Source organism: Calonectris borealis, unplaced genomic scaffold (assembly GCF_964195595.1).
Source record: "Calonectris borealis unplaced genomic scaffold, bCalBor7.hap1.2 HAP1_SCAFFOLD_44, whole genome shotgun sequence".
In the NCBI taxonomy this organism is placed as follows: domain Eukaryota; kingdom Metazoa; phylum Chordata; class Aves; order Procellariiformes; family Procellariidae; genus Calonectris; species Calonectris borealis.
Window position 1 is genome coordinate 798,637 of NW_027441456.1, and position 24,078 is coordinate 822,714.

General features: G+C 46.7%; 1 protein-coding gene, 1 long non-coding RNA gene and 4 other non-coding genes across 10 annotated transcripts in view; 1 reads left to right on the forward strand and 5 right to left on the reverse strand.

The window, feature by feature from the left end:
- LOC142076355 (uncharacterized) overlaps positions 1–24,078 on the forward strand; it is an 801,642-nt gene that overhangs the window by 277,481 nt on the left and 500,083 nt on the right. The window lies entirely within an intron of this gene.
- The window catches only part of LOC142076359 (uncharacterized), a 42,814-nt gene that overhangs the window by 16,311 nt on the left and 2,425 nt on the right, over positions 1–24,078 (reverse strand). For 3 of the 5 annotated variants that reach the window (XR_012671154.1, XR_012671155.1, XR_012671156.1), the window contains exons 3-11: positions 23,016–23,235; positions 20,674–20,726; positions 18,399–18,505; positions 17,089–17,308; positions 14,747–14,799; positions 12,474–12,580; positions 11,165–11,384; positions 6,544–6,650; positions 5,234–5,453 (exon numbers count right to left, since the gene is read on the reverse strand). This is a non-coding gene — a long non-coding RNA (uncharacterized LOC142076359). Of the gene's footprint in view, positions 1–341; positions 2,841–4,938; positions 4,963–5,233; positions 5,454–6,543; positions 6,651–8,815; positions 8,869–9,729; positions 10,892–11,164; positions 11,385–12,473; positions 12,581–14,746; positions 14,800–17,088; positions 17,309–18,398; positions 18,506–20,673; positions 20,727–23,015; positions 23,236–24,078 lie in introns of those variants that run through there. The other 2 variants (XR_012671158.1, XR_012671157.1) reach the window with 2 other exon arrangements.
- LOC142076379 (small nucleolar RNA SNORD45) lies at positions 4,196–4,280 on the reverse strand. Its single transcript, XR_012671179.1, has one exon. It is a non-coding gene; the product is annotated as a small nucleolar RNA SNORD45 (small nucleolar RNA).
- LOC142076377 (small nucleolar RNA SNORD45) lies at positions 10,125–10,209 on the reverse strand. Its single transcript, XR_012671177.1, has one exon. It is a non-coding gene; the product is annotated as a small nucleolar RNA SNORD45 (small nucleolar RNA).
- LOC142076367 (small nucleolar RNA SNORD45) lies at positions 16,053–16,137 on the reverse strand. Its single transcript, XR_012671170.1, has one exon. It is a non-coding gene; the product is annotated as a small nucleolar RNA SNORD45 (small nucleolar RNA).
- LOC142076368 (small nucleolar RNA SNORD45) lies at positions 21,980–22,064 on the reverse strand. Its single transcript, XR_012671171.1, has one exon. It is a non-coding gene; the product is annotated as a small nucleolar RNA SNORD45 (small nucleolar RNA).

The following is a 24,078-nucleotide window of genomic DNA, read 5'->3' on the forward strand; positions in this document are numbered from 1 at the left end:
AAGTCTCATGACATGAGCATCCCTTCAGTGGAGTTAATTAGGCATTCTACAAAATCCTATCCAAAGTTACCCACAGGGTCTGCCGCAGGGTACATCCTGTTTGTGTAAGTGGAACTTCTGGATCTTATCACAAAAGTTTATATTGCAGCAAACTGAGGGGAATTATCATGTTACAACCACGCATAGGAGCCCCAACCACTGAGCACAGCCTAGAAGTTAAAACTACACTAGCATAACAAATCCTGCTCCTTGGTGGTTTGGCAAACACATTCCAGGTATGGTCAAAGCACACAGGTGTATACGTTATTCATTGCAGACTCAGCCTCTTGATGAACAGTATGTATTTTCAGGGAAGCCTGAATGCCCAGAAGATGTATCTACTGCCATGTCATCCTCTGCTCCTTTCTGCAATTCTTTAAAAGCAAATACAAAAGGAAAAACCTGCTAACAAGCACAACTACTATACTAGGTCCCAAGCAACTAGTTCTTGATAACTTAAGAAAAAGACAGAAAAATCTTTATAAGTCAAGTGGTTCAAAACCTGAAATACAGTCACAATGTCAAATCAAGAGACGACAGTCTAAAACTAATTTAAAAAAACTCAACTAACAGGATCTGTTAGAAATGAGTTTCTGCAGGAAGAAAGCAAAGACCTGTAAGCACCAACGTTTCTATGGCTGTGCCTACTTCCACAGTAGATACAATAGGTATTATTGTATCTATACAAAATGACTGCTAATATAATATGCAAAAACCCCCAAAGGTGCCTGCATTAGGTATAGAAGAACTCTGCAAACTTGGTCTTCTAGCAAGACAGAAGTAGCTCAAGTTTAATCCCAAGACCAGAAAAGCATTAGGACTTTCAATGTTAACCTTTTCTTGGGGCATTCTGAAGAGAAAAAGGTCTTCCCATGAGCTCCTTAGAAATTAAAAAAAACATTTTAACACCCCCAAAACACTTTCCAACTGACAGAGCAGAAGACATCCCCTACCCCACCAGTGTGGAGAATGTACCTGCTTACAAAGAAACAGAAAGCTACGTGAGTTGTTAACACATCTGTGGAGAAAGGAGAAGACATGGACAGCTGTAATAAAAATAGCTACAATTTCCCCCTGACCTTTGACAAACAAGCAGCCAAGTGTTCTATAGGAGGTGTGCTGAGGTCTCCTAACACTTTTAATTTTATCTGACCAGCACCCTTGAAAGACACGATCTTAATTTGCCACTTTACTTGGACAATCTCAATTATTTCCATTTGAAACTAGACAGAACAGACCAGCTACATAAACCATAACATGCTCTCGACCGCAGGGAAAATCCATACCACCAGCCTCTTCATAATGTTACCCCAAAAATCTTCCTCCTCCTTCACCTGGACAAATGCCAATGAGAGGATTTATTCAGCGGGTGGGCTGGCACGGAACAGACATTGGGGTGTACGGATTCTTAATAGTAATTTCTGGCTCATTTACATCAGGCAAAAGCAGCAAGTGTTGAAGACTAATTAACCTACGGTGGTCTCTAGAAGCTTACAAATTGTTGCTTTTTTTTTTTAATAGTATTTTTACAGATATCTTCTAAGCGGTCCTGTGAGAAACAATTTGCATGGCATGTGTTTTGGGAACCAGAATTATGTGAGGAACAGCAACTGACCACAGTGCGGGATGTCGCAGTGCAAGTGCAATATAAAACATCATGTGCTCCCCAAGTAAGCCTTCTAAAGCAACCTCACCCTATCCTTTCCCTCTACTTAAACTGCAACTTAAACTGCAGCTCTGCAAAATGCTTACAGCTGGGTCACAAGTTACCTTCAGATGAGAAAAAACACTTTTTCAGTTGAAGATTTCCATTAAGGAAACTTTATTTAGTTAAGGATTATTTACTATGTCTCCTGGTCTGTCAGCAAATCCTCCAGTCTCCCCACTTGGCAAGCCACAATAAAGTTTCTCTCCGTCAATCTAATGTAACCTGCCAATCACCTCCAGAGATGCTCGCACCTACCATGAATAAGGCACATCAGGTAAATGGCAAAGAGGGAAGCAGAACATTAGCTGGTTTTGTTTTAAACATGACCTTGGAAATTGTACTGGTGATTCTGCAAACGACTAGCTCTGCTATTGTAATACTGTTGCAGAGTTTCTTCGTGGTAAAAGAAAAGGAAGTTTGTAGATGCAGTCTTTTTAGACGACCTCTTCCCTTCTTCAAGAAACAAAAATGCAAGAATGTGATTCTGAAACAGCCTTCACCTTCTATGGGAGAGGCTAAAAATCCACAGAAGCTTTTTCATGAGTAATTTTTCAATTTTTTGGGAAAAAAAAGTATCTGTTGGTTGATTATCCATTTGTCAGAGGAGTTTATTCCAGGTTACACAATTTCCTTCTGTGACTACTATTATACCTGGGATTAACATCCAGTAAAACAGTAATTTTTCTACAAATCCTAAAGAAGAGAATGCCCAATGACAAAAATATTCAGGCCCTGATTTAACAGGCTACTGGTTCAAGTAGTCAGCAAGACATACTTCAGTACATATACTTTCCTAACTGAGGCCTCAAACGAAGAGTAGCTAAAGACTGCGGTGACAAGTGTTAGTGACAAAATAAAGAATCAAAACAAAAGCTAGTTTACAAAGCATTTCATAAAAGCCTTGACATTTTCCACAGATTCTTCAAATTTAGAAAAAATAATCTCTGTTGAGCTCTGAACAAACAAAAGCAATCATCTAATACCTTCTCTGGTCACCCGTTGAGTCCTCCAGAAGGTACCTGACGTTCACAAAGCCACCAACCCAGCAAGTCAACATTTATTAGTAGCAACCAGTCTGTTACAGCCAGTAATCCTGTGACACAACAGATCCAAAATTACAGAAATAAGCTTGTATTGAAAAAGCTAAGTATAGTTTAGCACACTAAATGCAGGAAGATCTCAAAGCAGGAATCCAGTCCTGCACCCATGATGCAAAATAAGCAGGCATCTCACCTTTTAGTTTCAAGTGAGTTTTACTTTTCCATTAGATTAATATTGCTTTTGTATAAAAGTTCCAGTTACACAATGTAATTACAGAATGGTAATGTTTAACTAATATATTACACCAGTACAAAGTCTGGAAAAAGATCCTGAAAGATCAGGCAGAGCGCTACTGTTTTCTTTAAACAAAACCCACAGAGTACTCAAACTGCCTTCTGTAGGCTGGATACGGCCTTTAGGACGAGTCTGCATCCAGCCTCTGGTTTGATCCTGTATATTCCTCGTACCCTAAGGTTCACAGGGGGCAAGGTACAGACCAAATGGAGAGTTAACCCTGATCATTAATGTTCCTGGCAATCGTACGTACATCTACCACAAGGCTTATTTACAGCGTGTCACGTAACACATAGGCATTGACAAATCCTTCTATTTTCCCTGGGAAATAACATTTGCGGTGCTTCTGGCCACATCTCGGGCAGTCACTAGGAAAGCACAAATTGCAGGAAACCACAGTATCAACTGAAGCCTGCTCATAATCACCTTCCCCTGATAAGAACCTCCCCCAAAAACCCCAACAAACAAACAACAAAAACAGAAGCACAGACATCAATAGGGATGTGCCTATCCAAGAATCCTGCAAAGTACAAGTAATATTCCCAGAAGATTTTTGAACTGCTGTGCAGGCAAAGTAGTGGCCATTTACAGCATTTTAAGGAGTATGTGAATATACATAACAAATCTAACCTTCCAGGAAATGCCAACTGCAAACACAAAAAAAAAATGTACAATCCTAACAGAAAACATAACATCATTGCTTTTTTTCCTTGAAAAGCAAATCTGAACACCTGACTGTCAATTGCGATCAAAGGAAGAGGTGGTGTGACCCTTCCAACAGTCTGGATGTGCAGGCAGGACCAAACACTGGCTGGGAATCAAGAATACGCACGCTCATCAAGACAGGCTGGTGAACTTTACCTCCAAATCTCTACATCAGCATTTGCTAACGCTGTTCAACTTTGGGTATCCAGAGCTGCACCCAGTTAACGTGAAAGCACCTCCTAGGAGCAGCCGGGATTAAGCCAAGAACTATACCTCTGCCACACGCAAATGGAAGAAAACTCAAACTGTGCTCCCTTCTCCCTCTGCTGGCTCAGAGTTTGTGACAGGAATTGGACTCCACACTTTGGAAAAGCTCCAAGCTCGCAGCCAAAACAAACTGCAGTTCCCTGGGTCTCAGAGTAATTCTAGAGCCACAGTGGTGATACACATCAACTCTAGATCAGATAATACATGCCAGCACTCATCACTGACCCAAGAAGGCAACCTCCTCCTGCCCTACCCAAGGCTTTCAAATGCAACACGCCTTCTTCCTAGAACAGGACCCTACCCTATTGATTTCTAACACCATTAATATATTTCTTCCTCGAGATGGGACTAGAGAGTCACTACGCAAGCAATCAAGCCACCGCTTGGATGCACTGGAGCCTTTGGGGTATTGTTCTTCCCCACGGCTTCCATGACAAGGAAAATGAGAGACAGGATAGATGGGGAGAAGTTTAACTTACAGTGGAGAAAGCTACGGTGAACAAATAAGATTGAGACTAAGTCCTTTTTCTCAGGGGAAAAGTACACACCCAAGAAATAATTGCTCAACAGACCAGTAGCATTTTCAAGTTACACAGGAACAAAGAAGATTTGACAAACACAACAGAAGAACCAGCTACCACAACACTACTTTTGTATAGGAGTACTAAAGTGTAAACACACGACACAAAAAATGTATCTATTGCATATAGAGAGTTTATAGAAATATTTCATCATTATTTAGTTATATACTATAAGAGACAGTCATATATTTCCGTGTCTATAAACACCTATAAAATCCAAACCTTTACTCTTCCTTTGGCCATACACATCTTTCACCTCAACGTACACCAAGAACAATTCGTAAAACCCAAACGTAATTATCTACAAGATTCCAGTAAAACCTGTACCTAAGAAACATTTCAGAGACACTGCTACAAATTTCGTGAAGAATGCAGACAAAATCACCAGTAAAGGAAGATTAAAAGCACAATGTTCCCACATCTGAATTTTTTTTTTTTTAGGAGATGGATCCTGGAGTTTTGCACGTTAGATTATTTTTTAATAAGGTTCTGAAATAGTTTTTGCCATTGGTACCCAACAGCGCCCGCTTCCCAAGTCTGCAATCATCGAGATCGGTAACTGCAAGGGGTTGTTTCTACAGTTACCCATCGCATTTACCTGGATGTGCTGAGGGTCGACACAAGACGAGGATCAGGACCCGCGCTGGCACTCACTGCACCACACCTGCGCTGGCACGATCTGACGAGTGCCAGAATTTCATCTGTCTTCATTCGGCGCAGCCGTCCCACGCCATCCGCTGCTGTCTGCCCCCAGCAAACACTGCTCGTCCTCACACACTCCGGCAGACTGCGCCCCGAAGCAGGGCATTATTTTAGTTCTGAATCGGGTAAGCACAGCATCAAAACAGAGCAATGAAAAAGCCTTCGTTAACATTTACAGAGTTGGCAGCGCGTCAAATCTTTTCTATCCCATTAACAACTTGGGGTGTACTACCCACTCACGCGCATTACCTGCATCATGCATGCCTGTACGTACGTATGCATACGTACGGGCACGTGTGCCTGTATATAACTACGCTACTACGTTTCCTTCCCCCCCGCCTCTATTTTCTGGTCCAGAAGTATCAAGCTCCATGTCCAGTGAAACACAGGCGAGTAGTGAGGCACCAATTCACTTCAGGTCATCGGCTATCACCTTGGCATCCAAACTAACACTCACATCACCACCCCAACGACTCTCAAAAGTAACAAGACCAACGTTTCATGAAACTCGCTGCCAAGTGCCAAAGCTGCCACAATCTGAAGGGGCACTACGAAGGGAATTCTCATGAGCGTATCTATCTATCTTTCCCATTGTTTACCTACGCCACCCGCAAGCGTTATTTTCTGATGCAGTACTTAACCTGCATGTTTTCAGCACAGCAACAACAATCATAAGCGATAGTGCCTCCAGTTCTTTTGGGGACACTAAAAAATAACGGAAATTTTTTCCCTGCTCCAGACATAACCAGTTCCTGACATTTTCCACCTCCAGGAACTGGAGTCCAGTTGCTGGGGGCTACATCTGCTCACCCACAACTAGAAACCCAACGCTGGTTGCAGTGTTTATCAACGCGAGCAAGCGCAGAGCAGTGCTGCGGCCAGACTCAGTATGTCCTCCTCCCAGGGGAGCCTCGTGGAAACACAGCGACAGCCTCCTTGCAGGTAAAGGAGCGAGAAGCTCGCTGCCCAGGTCTCAGAGCAATTCGAGAGCTAAACCAACCATCTGCAGATTTAGATCACACAACACACGCCAACACCCATCACAGGCCCAGGGGAATTAACACAGCAGCTCCCTCTGTACATCACGGGGCACGGCAGGGCAAGGGAGGAGCAGCTGGGGAGCACGCTCCCAACCCCTAACTCTCCACAAGAGAGTGAGGGCTGTTACCCTTACTAAAAGCACAGCTCAAGCCAGTCCATACTCACACAGTCACCTTCCCTCGGCCCATACAAAGCTCTACAGGCCACGTGCTTCTCCAAAAGCAACGTGCTCCGGCATCAGGTTTTCTCATCGCGTCCTCTCGCGGCGTCACCTTCAAAAAACAGCAACAAAACATTAGTGGTGGCGTCAGCTCGGCGGGTTTCCCTGCCCGGGGGCAATTCGGGCAACTCACCGGCGGCAAGTGCCTGTCGGACACAGACCTTTCTCCGTCCACCCTCACCACGGGCACGTTGCCTGCCTCGCTTCCCGGCCTGGCGAAGCCCTCTCTGGGGAAACCTCCCGACCAGGCTGAGGTCAACCACCACCTCGCCACTGACCGCCCCAACCAGCAGAAGACCCAGACCCCGCTGAGGGGGCCCGACGCAGACCCCGAGGCCTCCCGGGGGCAGGCGGCCACCCAGGGCCGCTGCAGCAGGGTCCTGCCGGGCGCTGCCTCCTGCCCTGCCCCGCGGCGTGACGCTGCAACGCCTTCATCAAGAACCATCTCCAATTCTCTCAAAACCCTTGTGCTATCTGTTCTGACACCACTACCTGAAGAACCTTCCTACTCTGTTTGCAAGCTGAAACACACTCCTACAAGCTGCTCCCTTCTTCTCATAACTGAACAGACTCACAGAACCATTTAGGTTGGAAGGGACTTCTGGAGATCATCTAGTCCAAACCCAGGGAAGGAATTCTGCAACATCTTTTTAGTTTTATTTTAAAAAATGAGGGGATGTGTAATACATTCAATAATTATTTCATTCTTATTTCATGATCTGAGATCAAATCCATTTTGAAAGATTACATCGCACTACCTACACACAAGGACTCGTGACCTACGACTGCTGTGCTTAGGCACCCTTTTCAGCCAAAAGGGTACACAGGCCGCTGAAGAGTAAAGCCTGTAATTAGACACAAATACTGATTGCACACGCAACAGCATCCTCCATCATAAGCAGCCAAAAGACAGCCGTTACAATGAAATAATGTAACTCGCTCATTCATCAATCATAGGAAGGTACAACAGGAGAATTACATCAACGCCATTTCCAAAACGGTCATTTTAGTCACATCATAGATTTGTAACAGTCCCTTACCTTACTCCATCGCTGATCTACTATTGTGTGCTTTTCAACTGACTTGCTAAGGGGAAGACCTTCTTCTGGCAGGAAAATTGGCCATCTCATGGGCTAGGTCATGACTTTTTAAAAGCAAACAGAAAATTCTAGAGATGGGGAAGTGCTTTAAGCCCACCAATGCCTCCTCTTCACCTCTAACAGAGAGGTGGTTTGCCAGCTTCCCAAATAGCCGGGACTTTCCAGACCTTTCTAGGCTGGGAAGAAGGAAGGCTGCCTAACTTCCATTACTTAATACCTGTTTGGGTTGATTTTGGTTTTCTTCTTCCCTCCCCAAATTATAACCTCCCGAGTCTCTACCCGGCTGCTCAGATCTGTCGACCTCTTTGCTCATTTACTGCAACTAAGGGGCAGGCACTGGGCAAACAAGGAAGGTACATCAACGGGCATCACCGATGGATCTGTGACCAGCACACCCCGCTGCGATACAGGGGACACCTGCACCACGTCGGAGCGGGACGGGGGAACACCCTCACCGTCAGCTAAAGCACTGTGACACCACCGCCGCTCTTCCTCCTCCGCCGAGCACTGAGCCAGGGACCCGGGGACCTTTTCAAGTCAGTCTACATTCTGATTCTTGTACCGTGCACTAATTATGAAGCATTTGACCACATCTGCAGAGGGTCCAGGTGACTGAAAACTCTAAGGCACTGAAAACTCAGGTAATGGGAAAGCTACGCTCAGTGCTAGAAAAGGCCGGCTGGCAATACGCTACGCTGATTGCTAAAGTCTTTCTAGAATAATAAAGCTCTAAGTGTAACTGCAACCCTCTGGCCAGTTCTCAGTCTACCGAGGAGCCTTAACATCAAAAGCCTGGCTGCCCCCATGGCATCGGGCAGTGTCGCGCAATACAGATTCGGAAAGGAACTTTTATAGGCAGGATGTGATGCTGCCCAATTTAAAACATCTCCATACAAACAAAACCTCACCCGTGCTGCACAAGATTCAGAACCAAATCCTCCATACGGGAAAAAAACAAATCCTGCCGCTTTCCCCACATCAAGAGCACCCAGTTTGCCCTGCAAGGCACAACAGCAACTAATGCACCCTATATCCTAACCAAGCTCAGTCCTGCAGAAGCTTCAGCAGTGCTGATGAGAAGACACTGTACTTGTGCAAGTGATGATATAGGTCTTACCAGAAGAGCCGGGATTGCTGCAGCACAGAGGGAGAACCTCACAGCTCTTTCTCCTAGAATGTAGGGGGGTAGGGAAGGAAATAAGTTGGTTTTCTTTTTTTAACAACAACAAAAACACGTTCAAATCACCATTGAAAATATGGAACAAACTGCTGAAAGCCCAGGTTTTATATTGAACAAAAAACCCCCTAACTACAAAGCGCCCCTCTACTGTTTCCTCTTCCACCCCACGGGTAATTTCCTCAACAGTCAACAAGTGCACATCACAACTCCAGTGATCGGCGTGCTAACTGCGCATAAAAGAAAACAAATTCTTTTCCGCTGGTGGATATCTCCAGGTATATATCCAAATAAACTCCAATAGTGTCACTGGCACAGAGCTATGTGACCTTTAACTTTACCTGTAGTGCCCTACTGGGCGGCTGCAGAGCTGTGGACTCAGAAATACCGGGGCACAACTCTTGGCCCACCTGAAACGTTCCCGGCTCTCTCGGCTATCTGGGCAGAAGGAGAAACTATGCCGGGTTTTAGAGCAAGACTGCCTAGCGCTGCAAATTTTCTTTTGCACACTCGCACCCGGAAGCTAAGCCAGAAGAAGCCACACCTGCAGATGAGGGACTGCTGGGCATGTCCACACCAACAGACCTCTCCTAACACACACTTCCAGCAATTAACACCCCCAGACAACATTTCAAGTTGAACCTGGCCACAGATTTTAAAACAACGTAATTCAGGGGTCAAACTGATGCAAGTCTTTTCTTCTTAAAAAATCCACACACTGAAAGAAAGACAACACGCACCCTGCTCTGCTACATCAGGTATCACACTCCTTCCGTTCAGCTTCTATTGCATTTCAGAAATAATACAACAAACCCCAACAGAAAAGGTACAACCACAGCATGCTCCCTAAAAACCTAATCTGAACACCTGACTGTCAATTGCGATCAAAGGAAGAGGTGGTGTGACCCTTCCAACAGTCTGGATGTGCAGGCAGGACCAAACACTGGCTGGGAATCAAGAATACGCACGCTCATCAAGACAGGCTGGTCAACTTTACCACCAAATCTCTACATCAGCATTTGCTAACGCTGTTCAACTTTGGGTATCCAGAGCTGCACCCAGTTAACGTGAAAGCACCTCCTAGGAGCAGCCGGGATTAAGCCAAGAACTATACCTCTCCCACACGCAAATGGAAGAAAACTCAAACTGTGCTCCCTTCTCCCTCTGCTGGCTCAGAGTTTGTGACAGGAATTGGACTCCGCACTTTGGAAAAGCTCCAAGCTCGCAGCCAAAACAAACTGCAGTTCCCTGGGTCTCAGAGTAATTCTAGAGCTACAGTGGTGATACACATCAACTCTAGATCAGATAATACATGCCAGCACTCATCACTGACCCAAGAAGGCAACCTCCTCCTGCCCTACCCAAGGCTTTCAAATGCAACACGCCTTCTTCCTAGAACAGGACCCTACCCTATTGATTTCTAACACCATTAATATATTTCTTCCTCGAGATGGGACTAGAGAGTCACTACGCAAGCAATCAAGCCACCGCTTGGATGCACTGGAGCCTTTGGGGTATTGTTCTTCCCCACGGCTTCCATGACAAGGAAAATGAGAGACAGGATAGATGGGGAGAAGTTTAACTTACAGTGGAGAAAGCTACGGTGAACAAATAAGATTGAGACTAAGTCCTTTTTCTCAGGGGAAAAGTACACACCCAAGAAATAATTGCTCAACAGACCAGTAGCATTTTCAAGTTACACAGGAACAAAGAAGATTTGGCAAACACAACAGAAGAACCAGCTACCACAACACTACTTTTGTATAGGAGTACTAAAGTGTAAACACACGACACAAAAAATGTATCTATTGCATATAGAGAGTTTATAGAAATATTTCATCATTATTTAGTTATATACTATAAGAGACAGTCATATATTTCCGTGTCTATAAACACCTATAAAATCCAAACCTTTACTCTTCCTTTGGCCATACACATCTTTCACCTCAACGTACACCAAGAAGAATTCGTAAAATCCAAACGTAATTATCTACAAGATTCCAGTAAAACCTGTACCTAAGAAACATTTCAGAGACACTGCTACAAATTTCGTGAAGAATGCAGACAAAATCACCAGTAAAGGAACATTAAAAGCACAATGTTCCCACATCTGAATTTTTTTTTTTTTTTAGGAGATGGATCCTGAAGTTTTGCACGTTAGATTATTTTTTAATAAGGTTCTGAAATAGTTTTTGCCATTGGTACCCAACAGCACCCGCTTCCCAAGTCTGCAATCATCGAGATCGGTAACTGCAAGGGGTTGTTTCTACAGTTACCCATCGCATTTACCTGGATGTGCTGAGGGTCGACACAAGACGAGGATCAGGACCCGCGCTGGCACTCACTGCACCACACCTGCGCTGGCACGATCTGACGAGTGCCAGAATTTCATCCGTCTTCATTCGGCGCAGCCGTCCCACGCCATCCGCTGCTGTCTGCCCCCAGCAAACACTGCTCGTCCTCACACACTCCGGCAGACGGCGCCCCGAAGCAGGGCATTATTTTAGTTCTGAATCGGGTAAGCACAGCATCAAAACAGAGCAATGAAAAAGCCTTCGTTAACATTTACAGAGTTGGCAGCGCGTCAAATCTTTTCTATCCCATTAACAACTTGGGGTGTACTACCCACTCACGCACATTACCTGCATCACGCATGCCTGTACGTACGTATGCATACGTACGGGCACGTGTGCCTGTATACACCTACGCTACTACGTTTCCTTCCCCCCGCCTCTATTTTCTGGTCCAGAAGTATCAAGCTCCACATCCAGTGAAACACAGGCGAGTAGTGAGGCACCAATTCACTTCAGGTCATCGGCTATCACCTTGGCATCCAAACTAACACTCACATCACCACCCCAACGACTCTCAAAAGTAACAAGACCAACGTTTCATGAAACTCGCTGCCAAGTGCCAAAGCTGCCACAATCTGAAGGGGCACTACGAAGGGAATTCTCATGAGCATATCTATCTATCTTTCCCATTGTTTACCTACGCCACCCGCAAGCGTTATTTTCTGATGCAGTACTTAACCTGCATGTTTTCAGCACAGCAACAACAATCATAAGCGATAGTGCCTCCAGTTCTTTTGGGGACACTAAAAAATAACGGAAATTTTTTCCCCGCTCCAGACATAACCAGTTCCTGACATTTTCCACCTCCAGGAACTGGAGTCCAGTTGCTGGGGGCTACATCTGCTCACCCACAACTAGAAACCCAACGCTGGTTGCAGTGTTTATCAACGCGAGCAAGCGCAGAGCAGTGCTGCGGCCAGACTCAGTATGTCCTCCTCCCAGGGGAGCCTCGTGGAAACACAGCGACAGCCTCCTTGCAGGTAAAGGAGCGAGAAGCTCGCTGCCCAGGTCTCAGAGCAATTCGCGAGCTAAACCAACCATCTGCAGATTTAGATCACACAACACACGCCAACACCCATCACAGGCCCAGGGGAATTAACACAGCAGCTCCCTCTGTACATCACGGGGCACGGCAGGGCAAGGGAGGAGCAGCTGGGGAGCACGCTCCCAACCCCTAACTCTCCACAAGAGAGTGAGGGCTGTTACCCTTACTAAAAGCACAGCTCAAGCCAGTCCATACTCACACAGGCACCTTCCCTCGGCCCATACAAAGCTCTACAGGCCACGTGCTTCTCCAAAAGCAACGTGCTCCGGCATCAGGTTTTCTCATCGCGTCCTCTCGCGGCGTCACCTTCAAAAAACAGCAACAAAACATTAGTGGTGGCGTCAGCTCGGCGGGTTTCCCTGCCCGGGGGCAATTCGGGCAACTCACCGGCGGCAAGTGCCTGTCGGACACAGACCTTTCTCCGTCCACCCTCACCACGGGCACGTTGCCTGCCTCGCTTCCCGGCCTGGCGAAGCCCTCTCTGGGGAAACCTCCCGACCAGGCTGAGGTCAACCACCAGCTCGCCACTGACCGCCCCGACCAGCAGAAGACCCAGACCCCGCTGAGGGGGCCCGACGCAGACCCCGAGGCCTCCCGGGGGCAGGCGGCCACCCAGGGCCGCTGCAGCAGGGTCCTGCCGGGCGCTGCCTCCTGCCCTGCCCCGCGGCGTGACGCTGCAACGCCTTCATCAAGAACCATCTCCAATTCTCTCAAAACCCTTGTGCTATCTGTTCTGACACCGCTACTTGAAGAACCTTCCTACTCTGTTTGCAAGCTGAAACACACTCCTACAAGCTGCTCCCTTCTTCTCATAACTGAACAGACTCACAGAACCATTTAGGTTGGAAGGGACTTCTGGAGATCATCTAGTCCAAACCCAGGGAAGGAGTTCTGCAATATTTTTTTAGTTTTATTTTAAAAAAGGAGGGGATGTGTAATACATTCAATAATTATTTCATTCTTATTTCATGATCTGAGATCAAATCCATTTTGAAGGATTACATCGCACTACCTACACACAAGGACTCGTGACCTACGACTGCTGTGCTCGGGCACCCTTTTCAGCCAAAAGGGTACACAGGCCGCTGAAGAGTAAAGCCTGTATTTAGACACAAATACTGATTTCACACGCAACAGCATCCTCCATCATAAGCAGCCAAAAGACAGCCGTTACAATGAAATAATGTAACTCGCTCATTCATCAATCATAGGAAGATACAACAGGAGAATTACATCAACGCCATTTCCAAAACGGTCATTTTAGTCACATCATAGATTTGTAACAGTCCCTTACCTTACTCCATCGCTGATCTACTATTGTGTGCTTTTCAACTGACTTGCTAAGGGGAAGACCTTCTTCTGGCAGGAAAATTGGCCATCTCATGGGCTAGGTCATGGCTTTTTAAAAGCAAACAGAAAAATTCTAGAGATGGGGAAGTGCTTTAAGCCCACCAATGCCTCCTCTTCACCTCTAACACAGAGGTGGTTTGCCAGCTTCCCAAATAGCCGGGACTTTCCAGACCTTTCTAGGCTGGGAAGAAGGAAGGCTGCCTAACTTCCATTACTTAATACCTGTTGGGGTTGATTTTGGTTTTCTTCTTCCCTCCCCAAATTATAACCTCCCGAGTCTCTACCCGGCTGCTCAGATCTGTCGACCTCTTTGCTCATTTACTGCAACTAAGGGGCAGGCACTGGGCAAACAAGGAAGGTACATCAACGGGCATCACCGATGGATCTGTGACCAGCACACCCCGCTGCGATACAGGGGACACCTGCACCACGTCGGGGCGGGAAGGGGGAACACCCTCACCGTCAGCTAAAGCACTGTGACACCACCGCCGCTCTTCCTCCTCCGCCGAGCACTGAGCCAGGGACCCGGGGACCTTTTCAAGTCAGTCTACATTCTGATTCTTGTACCGTGCACTAATTATGAAGCATTTGACCACATCTGCAGAGGGTCCAGGTGACTGAAAACTCTAAGGCACTGAAAACTCAGGTAATGGGAAAGCTACGCTCAGTGCTAGAAAATGCCGGGTGGCAATACGCTACGCTGATTGCTAAAGTCTTTCTAGAATAATAAAGCTCTAAGTGTAACTGCAACCCTCTGGCCAGTTCTCAGTCTACCGAGGAGCCTTAACATCAAAAGCCTGGCTGCCCCCATGGCATCAGGCAGTGTCGCGCAATACAGATTCGGAAAGGAACTTTTATAGGCAGGATGTGATGCTGCCCAATTTAAAACATCTCCATACAAACAAAACCTCACCCGTCCTGCACAAGCTTCAGAACCAAATCCTCCATACGGGAAAAAAACAAATCCTGCCGCTTTCCCCACATCAAGAGTACCCAGTTTGCCCTGCAAGGCACAACAGCAACTAATGCACCCTATATCCTAACCAAGCTCAGTCCTGCAGAAGCTTCAGCAGTGCTAACGAGAAGACACTGTACTTGTGCAAGTGATGATATAGGTCTTACCAGAAGAGCCGGGATTGCTGCAGCACAGAGGGAGAACCTCACAGCTATTTCTCCTAGAATGTAGGGGGGTAGGGAAGGAAATAACTTGTGGTTTTTTTAACAACAAGAAAAACACGTTCAAATCACCATTGAAAATACGGAACAAAATGCTGAAAGCCCAGGTTTTATATTGAACAAAAAAACCCCTAACTACAAAGAGCCCCTCTACTGTTTCCTCTTCCACCCCACGAGTAATTTCCTCAACAGTCAGCAAGTGCACATCACAACTCCAGTGATCGGCGTGCTAACTGCGCATAAGAGAAAACAAATTCTTTTCCGCTGGTGGATATCTCCAGGTATATATCCAAATAAACTCCAATAGTGTCACTGGCACAGAGCTATGTGACCTTTAACTTTACCTGTAGTGCCCTACTGGGCGGCTGCAGAGCTGTGGACTCAGAAATACCGGGGCACAACTCTTGGCCCACCTGAAACGTTCCCGGCTCTCTCGGCTATCTGGGCAGAAGGAGAAACTATGCCGGGTTTTAGAGCAAGACTGCCTAGCGCTGCAAATTTTCTTTTGCACACTCGCACCCGGAAGCTAAGCCAGAAGCAGCCACACCTGCAGATGAGGGACTGCTGAGCATGTCCACACCAACAGACCTCTCCTAACACACACTTCCAGCAATTAACACCCCCAGACAACATTTCAAGTTGAACCTGGCCACAGATTTTAAAACAATGTAATTCGGGGGTCAAACTGATGCAAGTCTTTTCTTCTTAAAAAATCCACACACTGAAAGAAAGACAACACGCACCCTGCTCTGCTACATCAGGTATCACACTCCTTCCATTCAGCTTCTATTGCATTTCAGAAATAATACAACAAACCCCAACAGAAAAGGTACAACCACAGCATGCTCCCTAAAAACCTAATCTGAACACCTGACTGTCAATTGCGATCAAAGGAAGAGGTGGTGTGACCCTTCCAACAGTCTGGATGTGCAGGCAGGACCAAACACTGGCTGGGAATCAAGAATACGCACGCTCATCAAGACAGGCTGGTGAACTTTACCACCAAATCTCTACATCAGCATTCGCTAACGCTGTTCAACTTTGGGTATCCAGAGCTGCACCCAGTTAACGTGAAAGCATCTCCTAGGAGCAGCCGGGATTAAGCCAAGAACTATACCTCTCCCACACGCAAATGGAAGAAAACTCAAACTGTGCTCCCTTCTCCCTGTGCTGGCTTAGCGTTTGTGACAGGAATTGGACTCCACACTTTGGAAAAGCTCCAAGCTCGCAGCCAAAACAAACTGCAGTTCCCTGGGTCTCAGAGTAATTCTAGAGCCACAGTGGTGATACACATCAACTCTAGATCAGATAATACATGCCAGCACTCATCACTGACCCAAGAAGGCAACCTCCTCCTGCCCTACCCAAGGCTTTCAAATGCAACACGCCTTCTTCCTAGAACAGGACCCTACCCTATTGATTTCTAACACCATTAATATATTTCTTCCTCGAGATGGGACTAGAGAGTCACTACGCAAGCAATCAAGCCACCGCTTGGATGCACTGGAGCCTTTGGGGTATTGTTCTTCCCCACGGCTTCCATGACAAGGAAAATGAGAGACAGGATAGATGGGGAGAAGTTTAACTTGCAGTGGAGAAAGCTACGGTGAACAAATAAGATTGAGACTAAGTCCTTTTTCTCAGGGGAAAAGTACACACCCAATAAATAATTGCTCAACAGACCAGTAGCATTTTCAAGTTACACAGGAACAAAGAAGATTTGACAAACACAACAGAAGAACCAGCTACCACAACACTACTTTTGTATAGGAGTACTAAAGTGTAAACACACAACAAAAAATGTATCTATTGCATATAGAGAGTTTATAGAAATATTTCATCATTATTTAGTTATATACTATAAGAGACAGTCATATATTTCCGTGTCTATAAACACCTATAAAATCCAAACCTTTACTCTTCCTTTGGCCATACACATCTTTCACCTCAACGTACACCAAGAAGAATTCGTTAAACCCAAACGTAATTATCTACAAGATTCCAGTAAAACCTGTACCTAAGAAAGACTTCAGAGACACTGCTACAAATTTCGTGAAGAATGCAGACAAAATCACCAGTAAAGGAACATTAAAAGCACAATGTTCCCACATCTGAATTTTTTTTTTTTTAGGAGATGGATCCTGGAGTTTTGCACGTTAGATTATTTTTTAATAAGGTTCTGAAATAGTTTTTGCCATTGGTATCCAACAGCGCCCGCTTCCCAAGTCTGCAATCATCGAGATCGGTAACTGCAAGGGGTTGTTTCTACAGTTACCCATCGCATTTACCTGGATGTGCTGAGGGTCAACACAAGACGAGGATCAGGACCCGCGCTGGCACTCACTGCACCACACCTGCGCTGGCACGATCTGACGAGTGCCAGGATTTCATCTGTCTTCATTCGGCGCAGCCGTCCCACGCCATCCGCTGCTGTCTGCCCCCAGCAAACACTGCTCGTCCTCACACACTCCGGCAGACTGCGCCCCGAAGCAGGGCATTATTTTAGTTCTGAATCGGGTAAGCACAGCATCAAAACAGAGCAATGAAAAAGCCTTCGTTAACATTTACAGAGTTGGCAGCGCGTCAAATCTTTTCTATCCCATTAACAACTTGGGGTGTACTACCCACTCACGCACATTACCTGCATCACGCATGCCTGTACGTACGTATGCATACGTACGGGCACGTGTGCCTGTATACACCTACGCTACTACGTTTCCTTCCCCCCGCCTCTATTTTCTGGTCCAGAAGTATCAAGCTCCACGTCCAGTGAAACACGGGCGAGTAGTGAGGCACCAATTCACTTCAGGTCATCGGCTATCACCTTGGCATCCAAACTAACACTCACATCACCACCCCAACGACTCTCAAAAGTAACAAGACCAACGTTTCATGAAACTCGCTGCCAAGTGCCAAAGCTGCCACAATCTGAAGGGGCACTACGAAGGGAATTCTCATGAGCATATCTATCTATCTTTCCCATTGTTTACCTACGCCACCCGCAAGCGTTATTTTCTGATGCAGTACTTAACCTGCATGTTTTCAGCACAGCAACAACAATCATAAGCGATAGTGCCTCCAGTTCTTTTGGGGACACTAAAAAATAACTGCAACTTTTTTCCCCGCTCCAGACATAACCAGTTCCTGACATTTTCCACCTCCAGGAACTGGAGTCCAGTTGCTGGGGGCTACATCTGCTCACCCACAACTAGAAACCCAACGCTGGTTGCAGTGTTTATCAACGCGAGCAAGCGCAGAGCAGTGCTGCGGCCAGACTCAGTATGTCCTCCTCCCAGGGGAGCCTCGTGGAAACACAGCGACAGCCTCCTTGCAGGTAAAGGAGCGAGAAGCTCGCTGCCCAGGTCTCAGAGCAATTCGAGAGCTAAACCAACCATCTGCAGATTTAGATCACACAACACACGCCAACACCCATCACAGGCCCAGGGGAATTAACACAGCAGCTCCCTCTGTACATCACGGGGCACGGCAGGGCAAGGGAGGAGCAGCTGGGGAGCACGCTCCCAACCCCTAACTCTCCACAAGAGAGTGAGGGCTGTTACCCTTACTAAAAGCACAGCTCAAGCCAGTCCATACTCACACAGGCACCTTCCCTCGGCCCATACAAAGCTCTACAGGCCACGTGCTTCTCCAAAAGCAACGTGCTCCGGCATCAGGTTTTCTCATCGCGTCCTCTCGCGGCGTCACCTTCAAAAAACAGCAACAAAACATTAGTGGTGGCGTCAGCTCGGCGGGTTTCCCTGCCCGGGGGCAATTCGGGCAACTCACCGGCGGCAAGTGCCTGTCGGACACAGACCTTTCTCCGTCCACCCTCACCACGGGCACGTTGCCTGCCTCGCTTCCCGGCCTGGCGAAGCCCTCTCTGGGGAAACCTCCCGACCAGGCTGAGGTCAACCACCAGCTCGCCACTGACCGCCCCGACCAGCAGAAGACCCAGACCCCGCTGAGGGGGCCCGACGCAGACCCCGAGGCCTCCCGGGGGCAGGCGGCCACCCAGGGCCGCTGCAGCAGGGTCCTGCCGGGCGCTGCCTCCTGCCCTGCCCCGCGGCGTGACGCTGCAACGCCTTCATCAAGAACCATCTCCAATTCTCTCAAAACCCTTGTGCTATCTGTTCTGACACCGCTACTTGAAGAACCTTCCTACTCTGTTTGCAAGCTGAAACACACTCCTACAAGCTGCTCCCTTCTTCTCATAACTGAACAGACTCACAGAACCATTTAGGTTGGAAGGGACTTCTGGAGATCATCTAGTCCAAACCCAGGGAAGGAGTTCTGCAATATTTTTTTAGTTTTATTTTAAAAAAGGAGGGGATGTGTAATACATTCAATAATTATTTCATTCTTATTTCATGATCTGAGATCAAATCCATTTTGAAGGATTACATCGCACTACCTACACACAAGGACTCGTGACCTACGACTGCTGTGCTCGGGCACCCTTTTCAGCCAAAAGGGTACACAGGCCGCTGAAGAGTAAAGCCTGTATTTAGACACAAATACTGATTTCACACGCAACAGCATCCTCCATCATAAGCAGCCAAAAGACAGCCGTTACAATGAAATAATGTAACTCGCTCATTCATCAATCATAGGAAGATACAACAGGAGAATTACATCAACGCCATTTCCAAAACGGTCATTTTAGTCACATCATAGATTTGTAACAGTCCCTTACCTTACTCCATCGCTGATCTACTATTGTGTGCTTTTCAACTGACTTGCTAAGGGGAAGACCTTCTTCTGGCAGGAAAATTGGCCATCTCATGGGCTAGGTCATGGCTTTTTAAAAGCAAACAGAAAAATTCTAGAGATGGGGAAGTGCTTTAAGCCCACCAATGCCTCCTCTTCACCTCTAACAGAGAGGTGGTTTGCCAGCTTCCCAAATAGCCGGGACTTTCCAGACCTTTCTAGGCTGGGAAGAAGGAAGGCTGCCTAACTTCCATTACTTAATACCTGTTGGGGTTGATTTTGGTTTTCTTCTTCCCTCCCCAAATTATAACCTCCCGAGTCTCTACCCGGCTGCTCAGATCTGTCGACCTCTTTGCTCATTTACTGCAACTAAGGGGCAGGCACTGGGCAAACAAGGAAGGTACATCAACGGGCATCACCGATGGATCTGTGACCAGCACACCCCGCTGCGATACAGGGGACACCTGCACCACGTCGGGGCGGGAAGGGGGAACACCCTCACCGTCAGCTAAAGCACTGTGACACCAACGCTGCTCTTCCTCCTCCGCCGAGCACTGAGCCAGGGACCCGGGGACCTTTTCAAGTCAGAGTCTACATTCTGATTCTTGTACCGTGCACTAATTATGAAGCATTTGACCACATCTGCAGAGGGTCCAGGTGACTGAAAACTCTAAGGCACTGAAAACTCAGGTAATGGGAAAGCTACGCTCAGTGCTAGAAAAGGCCGGGTGGCAATACGCTACGCTGATTGCTAAAGTCTTTCTAGAATAATAAAGCTCTAAGTGTAACTGCAACCCTCTGGCCAGTTCTCAGTCTACCGAGGAGCCTTAACATCAAAAGCCTGGCTGCCCCCATGGCATCAGGCAGTGTCGCGCAATACAGATTCGGAAAGGAACTTTTATAGGCAGGATGTGATGCTGCCCAATTTAAAACATCTCCATACAAACAAAACCTCACCCGTCCTGCACAAGCTTCAGAACCAAATCCTCCATACGGGAAAAAAACAAATCCTGCCGCTTTCCCCACATCAAGAGCACCCAGTTTGCCCTGCAAGGCACAACAGCAACTAATGCACCCTATATCCTAACCAAGCTCAGTCCTGCAGAAGCTTCAGCAGTGCTAACGAGAAGACACTGTACTTGTGCAAGTGATGATATAGGTCTTACCAGAAGAGCCGGGATTGCTGCAGCACAGAGGGAGAACCTCACAGCTATTTCTCCTAGAATGTAGGGGGGTAGGGAAGGAAATAACTTGTGGTTTTTTTAACAACAAGAAAAACACGTTCAAATCACCATTGAAAATACGGAACAAAATGCTGAAAGCCCAGGTTTTATATTGAACAAAAAAACCCCTAACTACAAAGCGCCCCTATGCTGTTTCCTCTTCCACCCCACGGGTAATTTCCTCAACAGTCAACAAGTGCACATCACAACTCCAGTGATCGGCGTGCTAACTGCGCATAAGAGAAAACAAATTCTTTTCCGCTGGTGGATATCTCCAGGTATATATCCAAATAAACTCCAATAGTGTCACTGGCACAGAGCTATGTGACCTTTAACTTTACCTGTAGTGCCCTACTGGGCGGCTGCAGAGCTGTGGACTCAGAAATACCGGGGCACAACTCTTGGCCCACCTGAAACGTTCCCGGCTCTCTCGGCTATCTGGGCAGAAGGAGAAACTATGCCGGGTTTTAGAGCAAGACTGCCTAGCGCTGCAAAGTTTCTTTTGCACACTCGCACCCGGAAGCTAAGCCAGAAGCAGCCACACCTGCAGATGAGGGACTGCTGGGCATGTCCACACCAACAGACCTCTCCTAACACACACTTCCAGCAATTAACACCCCCAGACAACATTTCAAGTTGAACCTGGCCACAGATTTTAAAACAATGTAATTCGGGGGTCAAACTGATGCAAGTCTTTTCTTCTTAAAAAATCCACACACTGAAAGAAAGACAACACGCACCCTGCTCTGCTACATCAGGTATCACACTCCTTCCGTTCAGCTTCTATTGCATTTCAGAAATAATACAACAAACCCCAACAGAAAAGGTACAACCACAGCATGCTCCCTAAAAACCTAATCTGAACACCTGACTGTCAATTGCGATCAAAGGAAGAGGTGGTGTGACCCTTCCAACAGTCTGGATGTGCAGGCAGGACCAAACACTGGCTGGGAATCAAGAATACGCACGCTCATCAAGACAGGCTGGTGAACTTTACCACCAAATCTCTACATCAGCATTTGCTAACGCTGTTCAACTTTGGGTATCCAGAGCTGCACCCAGTTAACGTGAAAGCATCTCCTAGGAGCCGCCGGGATTAAGCCAAGAACTATACCTCTCCCACACGCAAATGGAAGAAAACTCAAACTGTGCTCCCTTCTCCCTCTGCTGGCTTAGCGTTTGTGACAGGAATTGGACTCCACACTTTGGAAAAGCTCCAAGCTCGCAGCCAAAACAAACTGCAGTTCCCTGGGTCTCAGAGTAATTCTAGAGCCACAGTGGTGATACACATCAACTCTAGATCAGATAATACATGCCAGCACTCATCACTGACCCAAGAAGGCAACCTCCTCCTGCCCTACCCAAGGCTTTCAAATGCAACACGCCTTCTTCCTAGAACAGGACCCTACCCTATTGATTTCTAACACCATTAATATATTTCTTCCTCGAGATGGGACTAGAGAGTCACTACGCAAGCAATCAAGCCACCGCTTGGATGCACTGGAGCCTTTGGGGTATTGTTCTTCCCCACGGCTTCCATGACAAGGAAAATGAGAGACAGGATAGATGGGGAGAAGTTTAACTTGCAGTGGAGAAAGCTACGGTGAACAAATAAGATTGAGACTAAGTCCTTTTTCTCAGGGGAAAAGTACACACCAAATAAATAATTGCTCAACAGACCAGTAGCATTTTCAAGTTACACAGGAACAAAGAAGATTTGACAAACACAACAGAAGAACCAGCTACCACAACACTACTTTTGTATAGGAGTACTAAAGTGTAAACACACAACAAAAAATGTATCTATTGCATATAGAGAGTTTATAGAAATATTTCATCATTATTTAGTTATATACTATAAGAGACAGTCATATATTTCCGTGTCTATAAACACCTATAAAATCCAAACCTTTACTCTTCCTTTGGCCATACACATCTTTCACCTCAACGTACACCAAGAAGAATTCGTAAAACCCAAACGTAATTATCTACAAGATTCCAGTAAAACCTGTACCTAAGAAAGACTTCAGAGACACTGCTACAAATTTCGTGAAGAATGCAGACAAAATCACCAGTAAAGGAACATTAAAAGCACAATGTTCCCACATCTGAATTTTTTTTTTTTTAGGAGATGGATCCTGGAGTTTTGCACGTTAGATTATTTTTTAATAAGGTTCTGAAATAGTTTTTGCCATTGGTATCCAACAGCGCCCGCTTCCCAAGTCTGCAATCATCGAGATCGGTAACTGCAAGGGGTTGTTTCTACAGTTACCCATCGCATTTACCTGGATGTGCTGAGGGTCGACACAAGACGAGGATCAGGACCCGCGCTGGCACTCACTGCACCACACCTGCGCTGGCACGATCTGACGAGTGCCAGGATTTCATCCGTCTTCATTCGGCGCAGCCGTCCCACGCCATCCGCTGCTGTCTGCCCCCAGCAAACACTGCTCGTCCTCACACACTCCGGCAGACGGCGCCCCGAAGCAGGGCATTATTTTAGTTCTGAATCGGGTAAGCACAGCATCAAAACAGAGCAATGAAAAAGCCTTAGTTAACATTTACAGAGTTGGCAGCGCGTCAAATCTTTTCTATCCCATTAACAACTTGGGGTGTACTACCCACTCACGCACATTACCTGCATCATGCATGCCTGTACGTACGTATGCATACGTACGGGCACGTGTGCCTGTATACACCTACGCTACTACGTTTCCTTCCCCACCGCCGCTATTTTCTGGTCCAGAAGTATCAAGCTCCACGTCCAGTGAAACACAGGCGAGTAGTGAGGCACCAATTCACTTCAGGTCATCGGCTATCACCTTGGCATCCAAACTAACACTCACATCACCACCCCAACGACTCTCAAAAGTAACAAGACCAACGTTTCATGAAACTCGCTGCCAAGTGCCAAAGCTGCCACAATCTGAAGGGGCACTACGAAGGGAATTCTCATGAGCATATCTATCTATCTTTCCCATTGTTTACCTACGCCACCCGCAAGCGTTATTTTCTGATGCAGTACTTAACCTGCATGTTTTCAGCACAGCAACAACAATCATAAGCGATAGTGCCTCCAGTTCTTTTGGGGACACTAAAAAATAACTGCAACTTTTTTCCCCGCTCCAGACATAACCAGTTCCTGACATTTTCCACCTCCAGGAACTGGAGTCCAGTTGCTGGGGGCTACATCTGCTCACCCACAACTAGAAACCCAACGCTGGTTGCAGTGTTTATCAACGCGAGCAAGCGCAGAGCAGTGCTGCGGCCAGACTCAGTATGTCCTCCTCCCAGGGGAGCCTCGTGGAAACACAGCGACAGCCTCCTTGCAGGTAAAGGAGCGAGAAG